The sequence below is a fragment of the Stenella coeruleoalba genome (genome assembly GCF_951394435.1).
Source record: "Stenella coeruleoalba genome assembly, chromosome: 13".
NCBI lineage: Eukaryota > Metazoa > Chordata > Mammalia > Artiodactyla > Delphinidae > Stenella > Stenella coeruleoalba.
In genome coordinates this window covers 40417899-40441609 of record NC_137159.1, presented here as the reverse complement: position 1 = coordinate 40441609, position 23711 = coordinate 40417899, and the positions used below count along the sequence as shown (strand labels likewise).

Sequence of the window (23711 nt, the reverse complement as noted above, 5' to 3'; positions counted from 1 at the left end):
CTAAGTTAATTTTGTGCTTCCTATCACACTCCAGAAAACAACTTTGACTCCTATCTCCCACCATTTTTTAGCCTGTTTACAAAAATAATCTTCTATTTCTGAAGGCAAAACTAAGAGCAAGTTATTTTAATTAAATTGTGTGGGCCCTTAGGGAACATGAATTCACCAGAAAGAAGTAAAAACAAAAGCAAGCTTATGGCCAACTCCTACCACCTCTACATCTCATGGAGAAAATGAAGGTTCTCAGTGCGGAAGAGAGCAAGACACACTCCGGGTCTTACACTGAAGTCTCATGGGCAAGATGCCAAGATGGTGCAGGGGGCAAGGAAGGGGAGTTAACAACTGAGCAGCCCATGAGGTCCCTCTCTAAGCAGCATTGCCTCAGCCCTAGCCAATCAGGATGGCAATTCTGTGAGCAGGTCCCAGTGTATGGAACAGTAACTGCACAGAACAGACACTGACAGGCTGCTCAACCAAGAGGGCTTCACCTTTTGGGGGGATTTCACTGGGTGGAAGAGGACCTTTTATTGAGAACAGCCAGGCAAACACAGGCTAAGCTCCCCATGTACTAATTACCCACAGATTCTCTGAACTTATTAACCTTAATTACTCTCTGGTAATCCAAACAAGTACAGGCTTAGTCAGTCTATAGCTATGTAACAAAATTGTATCATCTTTTTATAAACTTGGGAGCAAAATCATCATCTAATTCAGAGTACAGCTTATTAACTCAAAAGGAAATCCTTTCTTCAAGGTAGGATTTTATGGAGGGCCCTAATACCACTAGGAGGATTTTTACTAGGAACCATTATGTAGAGAACAGATGTATGGACACCAAGGGGGGAAAGCGTGGGATGGAGTGGTGGTGGTGGGATGAATTGGGAGATTGGGATTGATGTATATACACTAATATGTATAAAATAGATAACTAATAAGAACCTGCTGTATAGCACAGGCAAACTCCACTTTGCTGTACAGTAGGAACTAACACATTGTAAAACAACTATACCCCAATAAATAAATAATAATAAAAAAGAATCATGCCAAAAAAAAAAAAGCTCAATTTGAAATGGTAAGTTCAGTTGCATAAAGATGCATGTGTGTGAACACAACTGTGGAAGGCAGAATTCTAAGATGACCCCTAATGACCCACACTCTTGTATGGGTTCTTGAGAGCAGGCAGGACATGCCACTTGATTCTAACCACTAGAATATGGCTAAGGTGATGGGATGTTACTCTTCTGATTAAATTACCTTATATGGCAAAGGTGGAAGGATTTTACTGATATCATTAAAGCACCAAATAGAAACACTCTGTTAAATCAAAAGGGAGATTATCTTGGGCAGTCCTGGCCAAATCAGGTGAGCTATTTCAAAGAATGTCTAAAGGTTTGCAACTCCATCCTACTGGACTTAATCAAACAAGCCACCACAAATTCTACAGCTGCAAAAAAATGAATTCTGCTAACAAGCTGAGGGAGCTTGGAAACAAATCCTTCTTCAATCGAGTCTCTGATGAGAATGCAACTCAGCCAACATCTTGATTACATCTTTTTGAGATCCTGAGCAGAGGATACAGATATACCATGCCTTGATGGCTGACCCATGGAAAGTGTAAGATGATAAATGTTTGTTGTTTTAAGCCACTAAGTTTTTGTTAATTTGTTAAACAGCAATTAAAAACTAATACAATAGCCAAATCACTTCTGGGTCTATCCTTGGCTTTGTATTAGTTAAGGTGTTAGTTATAAGCAACAGAAGTCAATTCTGGTTAACTTATTAACCAGAGGTTATATCATAGCTCACATAATCTCCAAAAGGTTTGGGGAAACCAGGCTTGCAGCCTATGCAGTTAGAAGCAATTCTCCAGATCACACAGTGGGAGTGGCCCCATGAAGATACCATGGCTGCAGCCACGGGACTGCATTGACTCCAGTTCACACAATCAGCACCACCCAAGCTAGACATGAGAGTCTACTGTTAAAGCTACTGCTGCTTTTGGAAAGCACATGTAGCCACTGGCCACTGCCAGCCACAAGAGGATCCCTGTTTTTCCAATAATGTGTTACTAGCTTCAAAATCAATGTCTGGAGTCAGCATGTCTGGGCTGTAGTGCCCAGGTCATGAGCCTAAGGTAGAGGTCCTACACTTAGTTGCAAGGATGCTTAAGAAAGCAAATATCTGGAATTCTGAGACTGCATATTAAGAGGCAGGCTCTGTTAAATAAGATGGGTATTCTCTAAAACAAGGAAATGGCCTCAGATGCTAGGAGGCCAAAATGAATGAAGTGTTTACTAGGTAAGTTATTCCCCATGCCTTCCTGTCTCCCAAAGTTTACATCATCTTCTAATAATGTGGGACTGGAGCTCACTTTGAGTAGTTTCACAGGTTAGTTTTAGAAAATGGCCCTCTCCAAGTTCCAATCCTAAAACTATATAGTCCTGAGAACATTCAAATGAATAAAGCAATTACAACTCAGGACAGGGCAAATGTGAATCCATCCCTTTTATCAGTCAAATTATTGTCTTGTTTGCTTTTCTGCCAGTGTTAAATCACTGCATAAGACCTGCAGTGGTTTTCATGGAATATATTTTATTAATCTGGTAAACATATTGAATATTTCTTGTCTGGAGAGGCCTGGCAGGATTCTAGGCTGAAGATACTTATCCATGACTATTTGTGATGACTATCCCATCACAAATCATCGTTGGTAAATATTGAAAGTATTAACCAGCTTCCATCTGATCACACTCCCCCATTTAATTGCAGCAAAATCTCTGTTGTTTATGTACTGCCTTCTTTCCTCCTTCATTCATTTTGCTCATTTAAAGCCTTTCTTCCTGGACTCTTAGTTCCAAGCAGATCCTGACAAAAAGTGGCAGGTGGGGACATACCCCACGGTTCAAACTGCACTGACACTGAATCAGACACAACAAAGAAGACTGGAAATATACCACTGATCCAACCCCAAAATAAAGCATCATAGGGAACATGTGTGTAGTATTAATTCTACTCCCAGAAGAGGTCAAGAGGGCAATGAGTTGATCCCATGGTATAGATGAAGGGTGAGAAAAAAATCCGTATTGTTGTGAACAGTGTTGGTAGATTAAAGTTTAGGATACGTTCTACAGACCAAAGACTCTTTCTTCCAACGGAGCGGAGAAAAGTGGAGAGAGGAGCAAGTGGTGGTTGAGGGAGAAATGATATGCAGAGTTAGGAAGTATTTGTGAAGATGGAAACAGAACGAATACAGTCCACAAAAAGGAAATGTCGATGTTAAAATGATTGTAATAGCATTTGACTTTCTGTAGATGCAAGAAATATGCCCCTATGAAATATATATTGGACAGAATTTGGTGCGTGACAATCTCCAGGCTCCCTGGCTTTCTCACATGACTGACCCCTATAACAGTAAGAAAGAGATACGGACAAAATAAAGCTCACAGAAAAGTACAGCTTTCTACAGCAATGACCCTCTACAGCCAGGTATAGCAAGACACCTCTAACCCCAGAATATTCCACAGACCTATTTCCTTTTCTGCTTCTACTCTTGAAGCAGATGGATGATGGTGGGTGCAGATATGGGGGTGTGGCAAGAGAAGAAAGGAGTTATTGTTTGGTTGTTGGTGAGTTTGTGTGTGTGTGCCTAACTCAGTTGGATATATATATATATATATATATATATATATATATATATATATATATATATATTTAGTTGTTGCTTTGCAGTTCTCTACCTATTGGAAAATGGGTTTTGTGAGAATTTAAAATAAAAAGCAGATTTTAGCATAATTTCAAAAGGAAAAGTCATATAGTGATGACTTGGGTAGAGCCACTTGAAAATGTCATTTTGGCAGTTCAAATATGGCCAAATAGTGTCTACCTGTTTCTAATCCTATGTGCTGGTACCATGGAAGATGTCGGGGTGCAGAGGTGAACAAATGGAAGGAAACAGAGCCAGGGAGCATACAGCCTAATGGGAGAGATGACATTATTCAATTAACCACATAAATGAGTGTATGATTACAAACTGTAATATGTGTTTTTGAGATAAACGAAATATTTTTGAATAGTGTGTACGTTTTTAAACAGGTAATAATAATATTAACATTGAAGAGTAAGATTGGAAAAGTAGAAGCCATAACTACGTGTGGCATGATTGACATGTATTACCTTATAAAATTCTCATAATATAGCTGTGAGTTCAGTACTACCACTACTCCCATTTAAAGTGGATGAAAATAAGATACAGAAAAGTACTCATTGAATATGCCTCCATGGTGCCATTAGATTGACAATTTTGTCTGATCGGCTGTACCTCTAAGTGGAAAACATAATTTAGCTTGATTTCAGAAGGAAACTACTGTTTCATAATTCTGCTTCAAAAAATTGACCATTCATTTATCAATTCCAAAAATTAAGTAGCAGAGAAGAAAACCAGGGTATTATCTGGAGCTTTTTCTTTCCTAATTGTTATTTATTTATTTCAGGAAAAGTACTTTTTATTTTTAAACATCTTTATTGGAGTATAATGGCTTTACAATGTTGTGTTAGTTTCTGCTGTATAACAAAGTGAATCAGCTATACGTATACATATATCCCCAAATCCCCTCACTCCTGCGTCTCCCTCTCAGCCCTCTAGGTGGTCACAAAGCACAGACCTGATCTCCCTGTGTTATGCGGCTGCTTCCCACTAGCTAGGTATTTTACATTTGGTAGTGTATATATGTCCATGCCACTCTCTCACTTCGTCCTAGCTTACCTTTCCCCCTCCCTCTGACCTCAAGTCCATTCTCTACATCTGTGTCTTTATTCCTGTCCTGCCCCTAGGTTCTTCAAAAACATTTTTTTTTAAGATTCCATATATATGTGTGAGCATATGGTATTTGTTTTTCTCTTTCTAACTTACTTCACTCTGTATGACAGACTCTAGGTCCATCCACCTCACTACAAATAACTCAATTTTGTTTCTTTTTGTAATATTCTGTTGTATATATGTGCCACATCTTCTTTACCCATTCATCTGTCAGTGGACACTTAGGTTGCTTCCATGTCCTGGCTATTGTAAATGGTGCTGCAATGAATACTGTGGTACACAATTCCTTTTGAATTATGGCATTTTCAGGGTATACGCCCAGTAGTGGGATTGCGGGACCATATGGTAGTTCTATTTTTAGTTTTTTAAGGAACCTCCATACTGTTCTCCACAGTGGCTGTATCGCTTTACATTCCCACCAACAGGGCAACAGGGTTCCCTTTTCTCCACACCCTCTCCAGCATTTGTTTGTAGATTTTTTGATGATAGCCATTCTGACCAGTGTGAGGTGATACCTCACTGTAGTTTTGATTTGCATTTCTCCAATGATTAGTGATGTTGAGCATCCTTTCATGTGTTTGCTGGCAGTCTGTATATCTTCTTTGGAGAAATGTCTATTTAGGTCTTCTGCCCATTTCTGGATTGGGTTGTTTGTTTTTTTTAATATTGAGCTGCATGAGCTGCTTGTAAATTTTAGAGATTAATCCTTTGTGAGTTGCTCTGTTTGCAAATGTTATCCCCCATTCGGATGGTTGTCTTATCTTGTTTATGGTTTCCTTTGCTGTGCAAAAGCTTTTAAATTTCATTATGTCCCATTTGTTTATTTTTGTTTTTATTTCCATTTCTCCAGGAGGGGGGTCAAAAAGGATCTTGGTGTGATTTATGTCATCGAGTGTTCTGCCTATGTTTTGCTCTAAGAGTTTTATAGTGTCTAGCCTTACATATAGGTCTTTAACTCATTTTGAGTTTATTCTTGTGTATGTTAGGGAGTGTTCTAATTTCATTCTTTTACATGTAGCTGTCCAGTTTTCCCAGCACCACTTATTGAAGAGAATGTCTTTTCTCCATTGTATATTCTTGCCTCCTTTGTCAAAAATAAGGTGACCATATGTGCATGGACTTATCTCTGGGCTTTCTATCCTGTTCCATTGATCTATATTTCTGTTTTTGCACCAATACCATATTGTCTTGATTACTGTAGCTTTGTAGTATAGTCTGAAGTCAGGGAGCCTGATTCCTCCAGCTCCATTTTTCTTTCTTATGATTGCTTTGGCTATTTGGGGTCTTCTGTATTTCCATACAAATTGTGAAATTTTTTGTTCTAGTTCTGTGAAAAATGCCGTTGGTAGTTTGATAGGGATTGCACTGAAATCTGTAGATTGCTGTGGGTAGTGGAGTCATTTATACAATATTGATTCTTCCACTCTAAGTACATGGTATATCTCTCCATCTGTTTGTATCATATTTAATTACTTTCATCAGTGTCTTATAGTTTTCTGCATAGAGGGATTTTGTCTCCTTAGGGAGGTTTATTCCTAGATATTTTATTCTTTTTGTTGAAATGGTAAATGGGACTGTTTCCTTAAGTTCTCTTTCAGATTCTTCATCATTAGTGTAAAGAAATGTAAGAGATTTCTGTGCATTAATTTTGTATCCTGCTACTTTACCAAATTCATTTATTAGTTCTAGTAGTTTTCTGGTAGCATCTTTAGGATTCTCTATGCATAGTATCATGTCATCTGCAAACAATGACAGCTTTACTTCTTCTTTTCTAATTTGGATTCCTTTTATTTCTTTTTCTTCTCTGATTGCTGTGGCTAAAACTTCCAAAACTATGTTGAATAAGAGTGGTGAGAGTGTACAACCTTGTCTTCTTCCTGATCTTAGCGGAAATGGTTTCAGTTTTTCACCACTAAAGAATGATATTGGCTGTGGGTTTGTCATATATGGCCTTTATTATGTTGAGGAAAGTTCCCGCTATGCCCACTTTCTGGAGGGTGTTTATCATAAATGGTGTTGAATTTTTTCAAAAGCTTTTTCTGCACCTATTGACATTATCATATGATTTTTCTCTTTCAATTTGTTAATATGGTGTATCAGATTGATTGATTTGCATATATTGAAGAATCCTTACATTCCTGGGATAAACCCCACTTGATCATGGTGTATGATCCATTTAATATGCTGTTGGAGTCTGTCTGCTAGTATTGTGTTGAGGATTTTTGCATCTATGTTCATCAGTGATATTGGCCTGTAGTTTTCTTTCTTTGTGACATCTTTGTCTGGTTTTGGTATCAGGGTGTCGGTGACCTGGTAGAATGAATTTGGGAATGTTCCTCTCTCTGCTATATTCTGGAAGAGTCTGAGAAAGATAGGTGTTAGCTCTTCTCTAAATGTTTGATAGAATTCGCCTGTGAAGCAATCTGATCCTGGACTTTTGTTTGTTGGAAGATTTTTAATCACAGTTTCAATTTCAGTGCTTGTGATTGGTCTGTTCATATTTTCTATTTCTTCCTAGTTTAGTCTCAGAAAATTGTGCTTTTCTAAGAATTTGTCCATTTCTTCCAGGTTGTCCATTTTATTGGCATAGAGTTGCTTGTAGCAATCTGTCATGAGCCTTTGTATTTCTGCCATGTCACTTGTTACTTCTCCTTTTTCAATTCTAATTCTGTTGATTTGAGTCACCTCCCTTTTTTTCTTGATAAGTCTGGCTCATGGTTTATCAATTTTGTTTATCTTCTCAAAGAACCAGCTTTTACCACTATGGAGAACAGTATGGAGGTTCCTTTAAAAACTAAAAATAGAATTACCATATGACCCAGCAATCCCACTCCTGGGGATATACCCAGAGAAAACCATAATTCGAAAAGAAACATGCTCCCCAATGTTCATTGCAGCACTATTTACAATAGCCAGGTCATGGAAGCATACAAATGGATAAATAAGATGTGGTACATATATACAATGGAATATTACTCATCCATAAAAAGGAACAAAACTGGGTCACTTGTAGAGACGTGGATGGATCTAGAGACTGTCATACAAACTGAAGTTCGTCAGAAAGAGAAAAACAAATATCGTATGTTAACGCATGTATGTGGAACCTAGAAAAATGGTACAGATGAACCAGTATGCACAGCAGAAAGAGAGACACAGATGTAGAGAACAAACATACGGACACCAAGGGAGGATAGTGGTGGTGGTGGGCAGGGTGTGATAAATTGAGAGATTGGGACTGAAATATATACACTAATATGCATAAAATGGATAACTAATAAGAACCTGCAATGTGGGAAAGGAAACAGTTAATCAAGTCCAGGAAGCACAGAGAGTCCCATACAGGATAAATCCAAGGAGAAATACACCAAGACACATATTAATCAAACTGTCAAAAATTAAATACAAAGAAAACATATTAAAAGCAGCAAGGGGAAAACAACAAAGAACACACAAGGGAATCCCCATAAGGTTAACAGCTGATCTTTCAGCAGAAACTCTGCAAGCCAGAAGAGACTGGCAGGACATATTTAAAGTGATGAAGGAGAAAAACCTGCAACCAAGATTACTCTACCCAGCAAGGATCTCATTCAGGTTTGATGGAGAAATTAAAACCTTTACAGACAGGCAAAAGCTGAGAGAGTTCAGCACCACCAAACCAGCTTTACAACAAATGCTAAAGGAACTTCTCTAGGCAAGAAACACAAGAGAAGGAAAAGACCTACAATAACGAACCCAAAACAATTAAGAAAATGGGAATAGGAACATACATATCGATAATTACCTTAAATGTAAATGGACTAAATGCTCCCACCAAAAGACACAGATTGGCTGAATGGATACAAAAACAAGACCCATATATATGCTGTCTACAAGAGACCCACTTCAGACCTAGAGACTCATACAGACTGAAAGTAAGGGGATGGAAAAAGATATTCCATGCAAATGGAAACCAAAAGAAAGCTGGAGTAGCAATTCTCATATCAGACAAAATAGACTTTAAAATAAAGACTATTAGAAGAGACAAAGAAGGACACTACATAATGATCAAGGGATCGCTCCAAGAAGAAGATATAACAATTTTAAATATTTATGCACCCAACATAGGAGCACCTCGATACATACGGCAAATACTAACAGCCATAAAAGGGGAAATCGACAGTAACACATTCATAGTAGGGGAATTTAACGCCCCACTTTCACCAATGGACAGATCATCCAAAATGAAAATAAATAAGGAAACACAAGCTTTAAATGATACATTAAACAAGATGGACTAATTGATATTTATAGGACATTCCATCCAAAAACAACAGAATACACATTTTTCTCAAGTGCTCATGAAACATTCTCCAGGACAGATCATATCTTGGGTCACAAATCAAGCCTTGGTAAATTTAATAAACTTGAAATTGTATCAAGTATCTTTTCCGACCACAATGCTATGAGACTAGATATCAATTACAGGAAAAGATCTGTAAAAAATACAAACACATGGAGGCTAAACAATACACTACTTAATAACGAAGTGAACACTGAAGAAATCAAAGAGGAAATCAAAAAATACCTAGAAACAAATGACAATAAAACATGTTAAGAGTTAGAAATTATATTAGCACACATGCCTCCTCCTTCTCTGGCAAAATATTCATCAGAATGACTTAATATTCCCCTCCACCCACCATCCCACCTGTTGGGCAGTGGAAGCTCTAAGCCATTGGTCATAGTATCTATAACAAGTTGGATCTGAGTGAATGAGGAGCTTTGCACTAGACTTTTATATAGACCAAAGGGAATGTTTCTTAGTCAAGGTCAGTCTCTTATAACCATTTAACAATGGCTATATGGTTTTATATTCTAAAAGCAAGAATACTGCACTGAAGAATACCATTTGGAATTCAGAAAAGTAGAGCCAAGGATGAGGAGAGCTTTCCTTTGTTCACTTCTTACTCTTGCTGACTTACCAACAGTGAGGTGAAGTGAGAAGTGGGGACTTGGGGATGAATTTTAGGAGTGGACAGTGCAGATTCTCTGGAAAAGGGAAAGATGACGGGGACTCCAGCATGGCAGGAGCATGACAAACTTCTGCAGCAATGATTCTTGATTGGTCTTCCCTGGTTGGTGGTAGGGGTTTTGTATGTAAGGTCCAACTGGAAGTTGTTGAGTCCTTCCATATCAGACCTAAAGAGATGCCCAAGGCTTGCTTGATAATTCAACTATGCATTCCCAATGCATTGTATCCAAAGTGGCCAGGCAGGGGGCCAATAACTCTAAGAAATCTCTGTTGCTTTTAAAGAAAATGATCTTGAGAATTAAATTTTAATTACATGTTTCTTATTAAAGTATAAATCGCACTTGCATTCTTGAAGCATGCATGCCACATGCCTAATACCTAGGTTTGTTGATCAAAGGTAATATCTCACTGCTGGCCTTTCCCTTTCTCTTGCCTAGCTATTCCTAGCTACTCCCCTATGTATGCACTTGAATCTCCCATTTACCATGTTTTAAAAATTGAATGCAGTCCTCAAATAAGAATTTTTATACATAAAAGTCAAACAGTATTTGGGATACAAAATAAAGGAAGGGCTTGAAAGAGTTAAGCAAATTAAAAGGTACTCCTCTCTGTACTCAGATGTGTCCTCCCAACTGTATTATAAGGGGTATCCTTATGAAAATATAACTCCCATAGGGAACTTAAAGACAATTAAAACAACATTAGTGTTTTTCATAACTTTACAATGTCTTTATGCATGTGACAAAACCTTACTAATTATTGAAAAGTTATTTGTATTAAGATTTCAGAGCAGAGAGATAATCTGTGCAATTTAGAATACTGAGCCATCGTCAGGAAGCTGGGTAACAGAACTAGAATTCCCTTGCCAGCATCTCCAGTTGCATCAGTGAACCTCAAACAGGATCCTTTGCTGGCAAATATTAGCTTATTATACTTTAAAAATAAATAAATACCTTGAGCAAATGTGCAGTGACACCAAAAATTAGTTTCCACAATCTGACTAAATATAGTGTCTGTTGGGAAAAGGCAAATGAGTTCAAGTGGGAAAAAAAAATCAAGTTCTAGAATGGAAAACATATATTTCTTTAAATGGATGAAAATTTTTACTGTGATCTGAATGTAATCAACATTCAAGGCTGACTATATGGAGAGAAGGAAGACGGAGGCTTACTGGGCAATTTCCCTGATTCAGCTCAGTATCAATTTGGCAGGAGAGTACAGAACACCCCACAGTGCTCTTAGCACATGCTAGGCATCTAAACCATACAACTGCTTCCTCAACCCCTCTCATGAGCTATTACATGATATGCTCATCAGGCAAAGTTTTAAAGGCATATTATAGAAAATGTGGAAAGGAAGGTTTATGAGGTTTCCAGAGTGTAATAAGGGAAGTTTCAGAGATGGAAAGGTCCTTAGAAGTACAACAACTCTGTCACTGTACGGATGAAGAAATTGAGATCCAGAAAGATCAGATGTCTTGCTCAAAACCATCATCAGTGAGTGTCAGAACCCAGGGTGGAAAGTGGTCTCGGCTTTTGGGGAAATACTCTCCCCACATAAGTAATACAGGTGATGCACAGCAGAGGTACATTGACAAGCGTATCAGCAAACAAACAAGCCTTCTATTATTTCTTTGAAACAGTGAATATTATGGGGATAGTGATCTGGGGACAAGGTCAGATTACTTTAGGATAACATCTGAATTCTCTAGCAGTCCCTCTATACCAGGGACCAAGAACAGATGATGCCAATCTGAGAAAAGATATTAGCCTCAGGGACAAAACCACATGAGTAAACCCTACTCAGATAACTAAGAGTTATTTGGATTTGTAATCACCACGGGCCCATGATGAACTGGACTCCACCTAAAAGCTGATGGCAGAAAGAATTAGATTCCCTAAAGTAATGCCCACTGACTGACTAAAGTGTAAAATTACCATAGCTAAGCATCCAGGGTCATTTTCTATGCTGGTACACCCATGGCAACTCAGTAGCATTAGTGTTCATTTAGTAACAAAAGAAAGCTGGGAGCAAGTAAGTCAATTTAATTACAAAGTTTGTCAAAGGTCTGTTGAAATCCATTAAATGCAATAAGCTAGCCCAGTTGATATCTACTAGCAGAACTAGAAGATTATTTCCTCACTGCTATTGTCAGAGGGAGTAAACAGTCAAAAAGACAGTGAAGACAGTTTATGATTGAGTCCAATCACAGATGCTCACCTGAGAAAGGGCTCAGTGATGTCTGCTCATCTCCTGTGGGCTTCTGAGGAGGACTTCAACATGCAGGTGCTGCCTGTGGGGAAGAAAAGGAGAAGTTTGCCGGGATGGAGTTCCGAGTAATGACCTACTTATCATGAACAACATACATTTATTAAGCTGAAACCAATGCATTGAGAATCAAAGTATGTTTCCATTCATTATGTCTTAATTTTACAAATTGCAACAAAGGTATATTTTTATAAATACATATTCCCTTTCTCTCTCTCTCTCTCTCATACACATACATATACACATACACACACACACACACACACACACACACACAAAACAACAACTACTACTACTAGTACTATTATTACAAAGGAAATGGGCAAAAGTAAAGGAAGACACAAGACTCAACAGGTGGCAAAGTTAGAAAGAAATGTTCAGGTTGTACAGGGTTACAAGTGCAAATAGCCAGGGAAATAAATTTGGGATAAGTTCAAAGGGAGTCAGGAAGCTCCTTGACTCTTTGCCTTCTCTGTTATCCATGTTATGCCCTATCATGAAAAAGCAAGAATCAATTGAGAACTATAAATCAGCCATGTGCTTATGATTAAGGTTCTGTTTATATGACTGATATTTAGACTGACCTTTGAGGGATTGTGGAGTTTGTCTGTCTGGAGATCCTCAAATCTCAAGCCAGAAAGCATGCTGCTAAGAACCAACTGACCTGAAGGGAGATGAAATATTACCTTCCCCACTGTATATAATTTGGCTTAGTAAGCCTTCATGCAGGTTGAAGTCATAGATATAAGGATCTCATGAAGAGTTGCAGAAGCTATAAATTTGTCTATCACTTGGCTGGCTCTTCCTAAGGGTACACATCACTCTCCTATCTCTTTTATGGACGAGGCAGCCAAACAGGGTGGTTAAGAACATAGCCTCTAGAGCCCAGCTACATGAGTTCAAATCCTTTCTGTGCATCAGTTTCTTATCTATAAAATGAATGTAATAACAGGAAAATCTTTTAATTTTCCTGTGAAGATTAAATAGACATGTGCATAAACAGGTTACTTATCACAGGCTAAGTTATGGCTTGGTTCACACCTAATGTCAATGCCTTAATGCTTTCATAGCTTTCCATCTGCTAAACACAATTAAATATATTCTGACACAGGTTATAGAATGGCAAGACTTCAGTCACCTAAAGAGAAGTAGTTCAAAGTGTTTAAGAGAACAAGTGTTAAGGTAAGATAGACCTGGACTAGAGTACCGGCTCTGCCACTTAGGAACTCCATGATCTTAGTTTACCATTTCCAAGTCTCAGTTTTCTTATTTGTGAATTAAAGATAAGACTGTCTTATAGGATTGCTGGGAAGGTTAAAAATGATTATTGTATGTAAAGTGCTCATCATGGTAACCTGGTAGAGTGAGCACTCAGCAAAAGGAACTATGAAATAATTATTTTTATTATAATCCAGAATTGTAAAACTAGAAGTAAATCTAGATATCTAGTTGAAGCAATACATTTTAAGAGAAATCTATCTATCTACCTACCAATCTCTCTATCCATCCATCCATCCCTCCCTCCCTCCCTCCCTATAATTTTCCCTACTTTCTCCATTATTCAAGTGGCAGCTAGACCATTCTGTGCTTCTGCCTCGGGGAAGAAATATGACAGTAGAAAAGAAAGATAGAAGGTGTATTTATGGCTTTGTGTTTCAAAAGCCAAGACCCTCGAAGCAACAGAAATGACTCAGTAAAGACTATCAATTTGGAAATAAAGGTAATGATAAAAGAACAAAACTTCTCATACCCTAAGGCAATCCACTTCCCTTAAATTGGGTTCAAGAAACAATGTATGCACAGAAATTGGTAACTCCCAAAGAAAGTAGAGTCCCATGTGCAGCTCCCTGGGTTAAGCCCCAGAGAATTAGTAAAACCCCTAGATTCTCAGCAGCTGAAATCATTGGTGACTTGTTTCCCATTATGCAGAATGGGCTAAACGAATACAAAATCACCAAAAGGAAATGTGCGCATGCTGTATATAAAACGGCAAAGCCGAGGTCTTCAAGCCGAACCCCTTCAAGAGTTCAACACATCCAGTGAACATTACAACATGAAAGCAGCAGAGAAAGCTGCTGAAGCTGAAGAGACTTGCAGAAAGAAGCAAACAGCAACCTGTGTAGAGTGTCCACAGTCGAACACATGGGAAAAAGGATGTCTGAGTGTTTGCCATCATGAATACATATCATCAACAGTTAGATACCCTCTAATCCTCTCCTCCTCACAATGAGGCCATAACACTAAGTTTCCCAGAACTTAGAAACAGCCATGGAAAAGAGAGGCATCTCAAAATGAATGACATTACATTTCTACCATCTTGACAAAATAAAAATTAAGTTGAATTATAGAAGACAAAACTTGTATTTCCTGCACAGGCAACTTTGTGCAAGGACTGGAATTACTATCTGGTACACAGGTGGGTAAAATGAAACTTGGGGAAATTAAAATCAATTGCCTCATGTCACACTGTCCAACAGAGCAATCTCAGCTCTCTTTCTAATACAATAACTGGAAGAAAATATTGCTCTCTTTTTTACATATCCACATTTGATGAAATGCTCCTAATCTTGATACATTATGGGATCACTGACTTCCGAATTATTTTTAGCAGAGCCTTTCTTCAAACAAAATCTTATAAAGAATCCCGACCTTCCTTTGACTGAAGTGTGAGTGGACATAAAGTGACTCCCTTTAGACATCCTTATGGTTCAACAGAGCTCTGAAGAACAAGGTGAAGCTGGTTTAGTGGAAAGGCCACTCTGTTATTCTGCTCGGGCTTCCATAACAAAATTCCTCAGGCCAGGTGGCTTAAAAACAAATTTATTTTCTCATGGTTCTGAGGCTGGAAGCCTAAGATCAGTGTGCCACAAGGGTTGGTATTTGGTAAGGCCTCACTTCCTGGCTTGTAGATGAGCCTTCTCACTGTGTCCTCACATGGCTTTTTCTCTATGTGTGCCTATAGGGAGAGAGAGCTCTGGTCTCTCTTCCTCTTCCTATAATGCCATGAGTCCTATCAGATTGGGGTCCTACACTTGTGACCTCATTTAAGCTTAAAAACCTATTTAAAGGCCCTTTCTCCAAGTGAAGTCATTTCATTTAGTGAGGGCTTCAACGTACGATCTTTGTGGGAATACCTTATGGGAAGTTTGTAAACCTGGGAGGTACTTTCAACTCTGATTCTTATAAGCTGGTCCTAGAGTCGGATGCCAAGATTCTCTGGGATGCAGTTTCCTCCGTTTATTAATGAATGAGCTTATTAATGAATGAGCTTAATAATTTCTAGATCAAATTTTTAAAATTATTTTAATACATACAAAAATTTTAGGTCAGAGAAATTCTACCTGCCCAATCTATCTATTACTGCCTGTGTTAGGCAAACTTTGCAAATTGTTATTCACTCCTTTTCTTGGTCCTTTCAATGTAAGAAGTATGCCGAGTTTCCATTACTACCCTCTCCTGGAATAGCATTTGAATGTGCTAATTCTTGTAGTCATCTGGCTATGAGGAGTACATTGTATCAGACCAAGCCTTTTGCAGAGAACTACAAAAACCAGACAAGTTATAAAATATAGTTATCTGAAGGCAGCAGAGAGCAACAAAGGCATCTAGGACTTGAGGGACCATAATTTTTGGAGAAAGAAAAGACGTTCAGGTGATCTGGCATCATCTTCTACTTTCTTCTTGAGGCATCTTACCACAAATAAGCAGCCCAAGGTCAAGGAAACCCAAGAAGAAAATGGTAGCTTAAAGCTTTCAGTGGTAACATTAGTTTAGGTGTTGAAATTTGGATGTTAGTGCTACAAAGGTAACCAGATCTAATGTATTTATGAAAATAGATAATGAGATGAATCTATTAGAAAATAAAATGGAAATTATACATTTAAAAATACAATAACTAAATGAAGAACTCAGTAAATTGATTTATCACACATTAGACATAGCATCAGAAAGGAAAATATCCAGATGGAGGCAAGTTAGAAAAAGGCATAAAGAACATCATGTAAAGTCATAGAGGGGACATAAGCAAAATGTTAAGGAAAAATAGCAAAAAAGAAAAAAAAATGTCCAAAATTAAGAAAAGTTATCAAGGCACAGAAATATATAACAGTGTGAATCACATGCAGGATAAATTCAAAGAAAAATATACCTAGTGAAAACATGGAAAAACTGCTTATAACCAAAGACAAAGGTAAAATATTAAAAAGACAGAAATAGACATTATGGTTTACAGATAATTATCTTCCAAGGAGAGATATCAAAATGTACCACTGACTTCTCAAGAGAAACAATGAAGCCTGGAGACAATAGAATGCAATCTGAAAGTGCTGAGAGAAAATAACTCAAACTGTAATTCTAAATTGGTAAATATTTATTCCAAAATATCAGTGATAAAGGACATTTTCAGACAAACAAAAATTGCAAGAAATAATCATCATTACACCTGCAGCAAAAGAACTATCAAACAATGTTCTACAAATGGAAGGAAAATAATCCCAGAGAGAAAGCTGGAGGTTCAAGAATGAAGAAATGCACAATGGTATATGTGTGGGAAAACCTACATGAATATTGAATGAACAAAACATTAAAATTAGTTGTATGTAGTTTGGCATGTGCAGAGAATTAAACTCAATAGTAGCAGAAATTTGGGAAGGGGAGTAAATGGGTTAAATTATCCCTTGCATTGTCAGAAAAGTAGGAAAAATACTAACTTATAATAAACTACAATAAGTCAAAGATGCATATTGTAATATGTAGGGTCAACTAAAAGAATAACAAAGGAATATATAACTGAAACATAAAAGAATGAAATATTAAAATAATTACCAGATTAACCAAAAAGAAGGCAAATATTGAGGAAAAATAGAACACATGATGCAAATAGATAATTCATGGCAAAATGGTATATTTAAGCCCCCAAGGTAGTTGCATTAAATGTAAATGGATTCATTACTCCAAATAAGAAATAAAAATTATCTTGCTGGATAAAATAACAAAATCCAACACTACTTTGCTTTAAATATTAAGATATGAAAAGATTGAGAGAAAAAGAGTAGACTATAAACAATAACCAAAAGAAAGCCTATTTAGCTATTCTAATATCAGATTAAATAGGCTTTGAGTTAAGAAACATTATTGAAGATAACAAGAAATGCTTCATAATGACAAAAAGGTCAATTGACTAGGATATAAGAATTCTAAATGTGTATGTAACTAATAACATAGTCTTAAAATATATAAGACAAAACCTGGCAAAACTAAAAGTAGAAGCATATAATACACAATCATATTGGACTTTTAGAAACACTTTCAGCAACTGATTGTATAAGATGACAAAAAAATCAGCAAAGATATAGATTTAAACAACATAAATGACCAACTTAACCTAACTGACTTATATAAAATGTGAAACTGCAAAACTACAGAATAAAAATTCTTTAAAAATAAATGCAATATTTAAAATATAGAGCAAAACCAAGTCTCACAAATTTTAAATACTGAAATTATATTGAGTTTGTTCCCTGAAAATAGTAAAATTATGATAACAATCTAAAGCAATAACTAGAAAATGCCCAAATGTTTATAAGCCAAGTAATTCACTTCACTAATATATAGTCATTCTTTATATATTAATTTATATAATCAGTATAATCCCAGTCAAAATACTAGCAGATTGTGCATATATGTATGTATCTATAGAAAGTGACAAGCTGATTCTAAAATTCATACAGAAATTCAAAGACCAAGAATATTATGACAATCTTGAAGGAAAATGAAGTTTGTACCATCATCTTTCATCTATTACAGTAAAGAATACTGTGTAATATTGCCAAAGCAGGGCTTCCCTGGTGGCGCAGTGGTTGAGAGTCCTCCTGCTGATGCAGGGGACACGGGTTCGTGCCCCGGTCCGGGAAGATCCCACATGCCGTGGAGCGGCTGGGCCCGTGAGCCATGGCCGCTGAGCCTGCGCGTCCGGAGCCTGTGCTCCGCAAAGGGAGAGGCCACAGCAGCGAGAGGCCCGCGTACAGAAAAAAAAAAAAATAAATAAATAAATAAATAAATAAATAAATAAATATTGCCAAAGCATATGCAGACTTTGAATGGGACAGAATGGAGAATCCACAAAGAAACTCAGGCATGTATGATTGCTTTAATGTAAAGGTTAATTTCTGGGCCAACTGAATAATCATATAAAAATGAATCTTGATTCCCTCACATATATAGAAAAATCAATTTCAGCTGGATTCTAGCTTTATCATAAAGGTAGAACAATAAAGCTTATAGAAGACCACAAAGGACAATTTCTTCATGATCTTGGTGGAGGCAAAATTTTTTAAGTAAAACATAAAGAGAAATATCAGTAAATTGAATATTATTAAAATTAAGAACTTTATGTTATCAAAAGACACTATTACAAGTTTAATGAAAAGGCAAGCCATGTAGTGGGGGAATATATTCACAATACATTAATCTGAAAAAGGATTTGTATCCAGAACATATAATGAAAAGACAAAAAACTCAGTAAGAAAATGAGCAAAAGACTTTAAAAGTCATATTCAAAAGAGGATGTCCAAAAATCAAAAAAAAAAAATCTGAAAAGATGTTTGATACCATTAGTATTAAGGAAATGGAGGGACTTCCCTGGTGGTTCAGTGGCTAAGACTCTGTGCTCCCAGTGCAGGGGGCCCGGGTTTGATCCCTGGTCAGGGAACGAGATCCCACATGCCACAACTAAGAGTTCAAATGCCGTAACTAAAGATCCTGCATGCCACAACTAAAAAAAGACCCTGCATGCCACAACTAAAATATCCCGCATGCTGCAACTAAAAGATAGCACATGCCACAAATAAAGATCTCGCATGACACAACTAAAGGTCCCACACACGGCAATGAATATCCCACGTGCCACCACTAAGACCCGGCACAACCAAATAAATAAATAAAAAGATTTTTTTTTTTTGGAAAAAGGAAATGGAAATTAACCATGCTTCCCTTCCCCCTGAGAGGCTAAAATAGAAAAAATAAATAAATAAAGGCAGGAAGGGAAAGAAAGAAAGAAAATATTGTAATATCAAGTACTGAGAGGATTTGGAGCAAGATAAATTCTAATACATTAAGAATATTATTTGAGGGGCTTCCCTGGTGGCGCAGTGGTTGAGAGTCCTCCTGCTAATGCAGGGGACACGGGTTCGTGCCCCGGTCTGGGAAGATCCCACATGCCGCGGAGCGGCTAGGCCAGTGAGCCATGCCGCTGAGCCTGTGCGTCCGGAGCCTGTGCTCCACAAAGGGAGAGGCCACAACAGTGAGAGGCCCGCGTACCGCAAAAAAAAAAAAAAAAAAAGAATATTATTTGATAATATATTTGATAATATCTATGAAAGCTGACATATACATTGCTTATGACTCAGCAATTCCATTCCCAACAAAATGGTATATGTATAAAAATATAAACAGCAGCATTACTCCTAATAACAACTCTAATTAAAAAATGGAAGCAACCCAAATGTTTGTCAACAGGAGATCGAATAAATAGTATATTCATACAATGAAATTTTACATAGCATTGAATATGAAGAATCTACGGCTACACTCAACCACAAACATAACACTAGAGAAAAAAATTTAGCCACAGGACACTTAGAAAAGAGGTGACTGCGACAAGGCATTAGGGAAACTTCTGGGGCAATGATAATATGCTGTTTTTTCATTTGGGTGGTAGCTGCATGGATGTGTCACTCTGTAAAAATGTCTTGCATTGTACACTTAAAATGTATGCACTTTACCTATGTATGTTAAAATGTAATAGTTAAAAATAAAGAAGAACAGAGAGTAATGGAAATGTATAAACACTTTTGCTGTGGTGGATTAAGTCATCTGGGTGAGAACACCAGCACTGACATTACATGATGATGAGCAAAAAAAATAATAGAAGCTTGGGAAAATACAGCTGGTCAACTTTTGTAAGGCACCAGCATACATTTCCAAGATAAACTCTTAATTGACTAACACATTGTGGTGGATAAAAAATGTCTTATAACCTAAATAATTTTTTGACAAATCTAGTGAAGAGCCAAGGTATACACATCCAAAATAAAAAATAGTCTTAGTAAGTTTGCATCAGCACAAAATTATATAGAAGAGATTGTAATATACAGATATGATGAAAATAGAGTAATCAATACTGAAGGAAATAAGGGTAGAATTCATAGGCCATTGAGTGGGGCTCTGGATGCAAAATATCACAGGGCTACAGTCTTTAGTTTGACCATTGAGGTTTTTTTTTTTTAACATTTTTTTTTATTCAAACAGAAAGTCCCAAATTATAATCATCCCCATCAGTTCACTCAGTCCCATGTAATTAATTTTTTTTCATCTTGATCTTTTGTTAGCACTTTTATGAATTCATCAGTTTTCCATTAGAGTTCTGAAAATGCTTATTCATTCAGTTCAGCAGTATAGTCAGTTACCAGAAACCTGTACTTGTCAGAGTCTTTTCCATGAATTCCTTGAAGATGAAACCCTTTTATACAAACATTTTTGCAAAAGCATCAGAGTACACCCAGAACTGTCTATAATGACAGAAGACTTAAAAATGACCACGGTTAAAGATTTGATGAAAGTTCATGATGATGCAACTGACATGGAAATTTAGTTATTTCTGAGATATACATTTTAAAGTAATAACTAGAATTATAACATAACATTATACCAGAACATATAAGATTTTTGGGAATTTCATGTAATGTCTGAAAATTATATATTAACATACTTCCATACAAATAACCCAAAGAAAGTTTAGTATTAGTTTTTTGGTTTTTGATTTTTGTTTTTTTTAATGCATGTATGTGGAATCTAGAAAAATGGTACAGATAAACCAGTTTGTAGGGCAGAAGTTGAGACACAGATGTAGAGAACAAACGTATGGACAGCAAGGGGGGAAACCGCGGTGGGGTAGGGATGATGGTGTGCTGAATTGGGCGATTGGGATTGACATGTATACACTGATGTGTGTAAAATTGATAACTAATAAGAACCTGCTGTATAAAAAAATAAAATTCAATTAGAAAATTAAAAACAAACAAAACAAAACAAAACAAACAAAAAAGACCATTGAGATTTATACCTGGCTTCAAGGATCCCTTACAGAGTATTAGTTTGTCTGGTTGTCTGTGATAGGGAAGTCTGATTTGCATTGTTTCTGTGGTCTTTTTAATAACATATACGGTAGATAAATTAAGCCACTCTTTTAAAAAAATAAGATTCACAATTTATTTCCCTTGAACTCGGTGGAGAAGGATTTGGGCTGAGTGGCGTAAGTGGCAGCTGAAAAAAAATGTGCCTTGCCATCCTGGTCACTGTAACATTAGTCTATCTTCCCCGGGTTCCACCAAATGGCACTGCAAGTTCATTCAAGGCAGGAAAGACCAGAAGGTCAAACTTAAAAAGGACCTCTCTTGGTAGATTTTAAGACCAGGGGTTGTTTTTATTTATTTATTTTCAAACTGCATTGGCTAAAAGAGTTAATTTCCCCTAAGCACCAGATGGGCCCGCACCTTCCAAGGACTCTTTTCTTCTTTAAAAGCACAATTGGTGTTCAGTTTCTATCAGGTGCAGATTCATTAGCTCTTGACTGGCTCTCCTTGTTTGCCAACTACTTGTGGAAAAAGCCATTTACCCTGGTGAATGTCAAGGTTAGTGCAAACTATCCTTGTCATCAGTCTCTCTGGCAGAAGGTCAGGGATAAGCTTTCCTCAAATGGGCAGCGTCAAACAAAGCAGAGACAGACTTAACTCACCAAGAGGAAGAAAGGAGGCCTGCTGCAGAGTTGATAAACATTCCTGTGGGCTTTGAGGACAAAAGGTTAACTCTTCCCTTGCCACTTCAAGAAGTGTTCACTGGAAGATCCCTTATAATATCTGGATATCTTCGAGCATATGAGATATGTTTATAAAGTAATGAATATCTATATCTACAGCTATACTATCCATGTTCACCTGTCCATGATCTTGTTTGTTTAAACAAGTGTTTTAATTTTCAAAGTGTCTGATTTGGAAGTATTTCCCATTATCCTAGCATTGCTCTGGTTGATTTTTTTTTTTTTTTTGGAATCCCTCTCAGTTCATTTTTATAGACAAGGTGAAAACCACATATGCAGAGCTGCCACAGTCTGAAAAGCCAGATCTTAAGTTATTTTCATAGAATAATAAAATGTTGAAGTTGGAAGGAAGCTTTAACCTAGTCCAACCTTCCATCCAACAAATAAATCTTCCGCAGCAATTTTCGCACTTGTCACCCAAACTCAGGTTGGTCACTCCTAGTGACAAAACATCCCTGCCTCACAGGAAAGCTGTTCTGAGGTGGGGAAGTGTTTAGTGTTACAAAGAAACCTTTGCCTTATACTTACTGAAACACATCTTGGAATTTTAACCTGTTGGTCCAAGTTTTGCCCTCTAGTATGATAGAGAGGGCCAGTCCTTCCTCAACGCAACAGCTCTCCAAATACTTGGAAGGGTATTTGGAATATTTGAAAAGTAACCATGCAACATGAAGGTATTTTCTTTTCTTGGCTTTCTGTCCCACTTCTTCCATGAAATGACAATCAGACAAGGCATTTTTCCATTTGGGATCCTCTGAATGATCATTAGTTTTTGCAATGTGTCCTTACAGTGTGGAATCCAGAAATGTGCACCATATTTCAGATGTTGGACTGTAAACTTCATATATATTTATGTATAATATATAATGTATTTTTATATGTTATATAATACACATTTAAAATTCTTCCAATGCATCAATTCCTATGTTGATTCACTGAGGAATCAATTAATACCAAAAAGACTTTTTATATAAGAAACAATCAGGATTCCGGGAAGATGGTGGAAAAGTAAGACACGGAGATCACCTTCTTCCCCACAGATACACCAGAACTACATCTACACGTGGAACAACTCCTACAGAACACCTACTGAACGCTGGCAGAAGACCTCAGACCTCCCAAAAGGCAAGAAACCCCCCACGTACCTGGGTAGGGAAAAAGGAAAAAGAATAAACAGAGACAAAAGGATAGGGACGGGACCTGCACCAATGGGAGGGAGCTGTGAAGGAGGAAACGTGTCCACACACTAGGAAGCACCTTCGCGGGTGGAGACTGCGGGTGGCGGAGGGGGGAAGCTTCGGAGCCGCGGAGGAGAGCGCAGCCACAGGGGTGTGGAGGGCAAAGCGGCGAAATTCCCGCACAGAGGGTCAGGGCCGACCGGCACTCACCAGCCCGAGAGGCTTGTCTGCTCAGCTGCCGGGGCGGGCGAGGCTGGGAGCTGAGGCTCGGGCTTCGGTCGGAGCGCAGGGAGAGGACTGGGGTTGGCGGCGTGAACACAGCCTGCAGGGGGTTAGTGCGCCATGGCTAGCCGGGAGGGAGTCCGGGGAAAAGTCTGAACCTGCCGAAGAGGCAAGAGACTTTTTCTTCCCTCTTTGTTTCCTGGTGCGCGAGGAGAGGGGATTAGGGGCGCTGCTTAAAGGAGCTCCAGAGACGGGCACGAGCCGCGGCTAAAAGCGCGGACCCCAGAGACAGGCATGAGACACTAAGGCTGCTGCTGCCGCCACCAAGAAGCCTGTGTGCGA

General features: G+C 37.8%; 1 long non-coding RNA gene across 1 annotated transcript in view; it reads right to left on the bottom strand.

Moving 5' to 3' along the window:
- The window catches only part of LOC307196581, a 283753-nt gene that overhangs the window by 109656 nt on the left and 150386 nt on the right, over positions 1-23711 (bottom strand). The window contains exon 2 of the long non-coding RNA XR_013831173.1: positions 12048-12120. This is a non-coding gene — a long non-coding RNA (uncharacterized lncRNA). The remainder of the gene's footprint in view (positions 1-12047; positions 12121-23711) is intronic.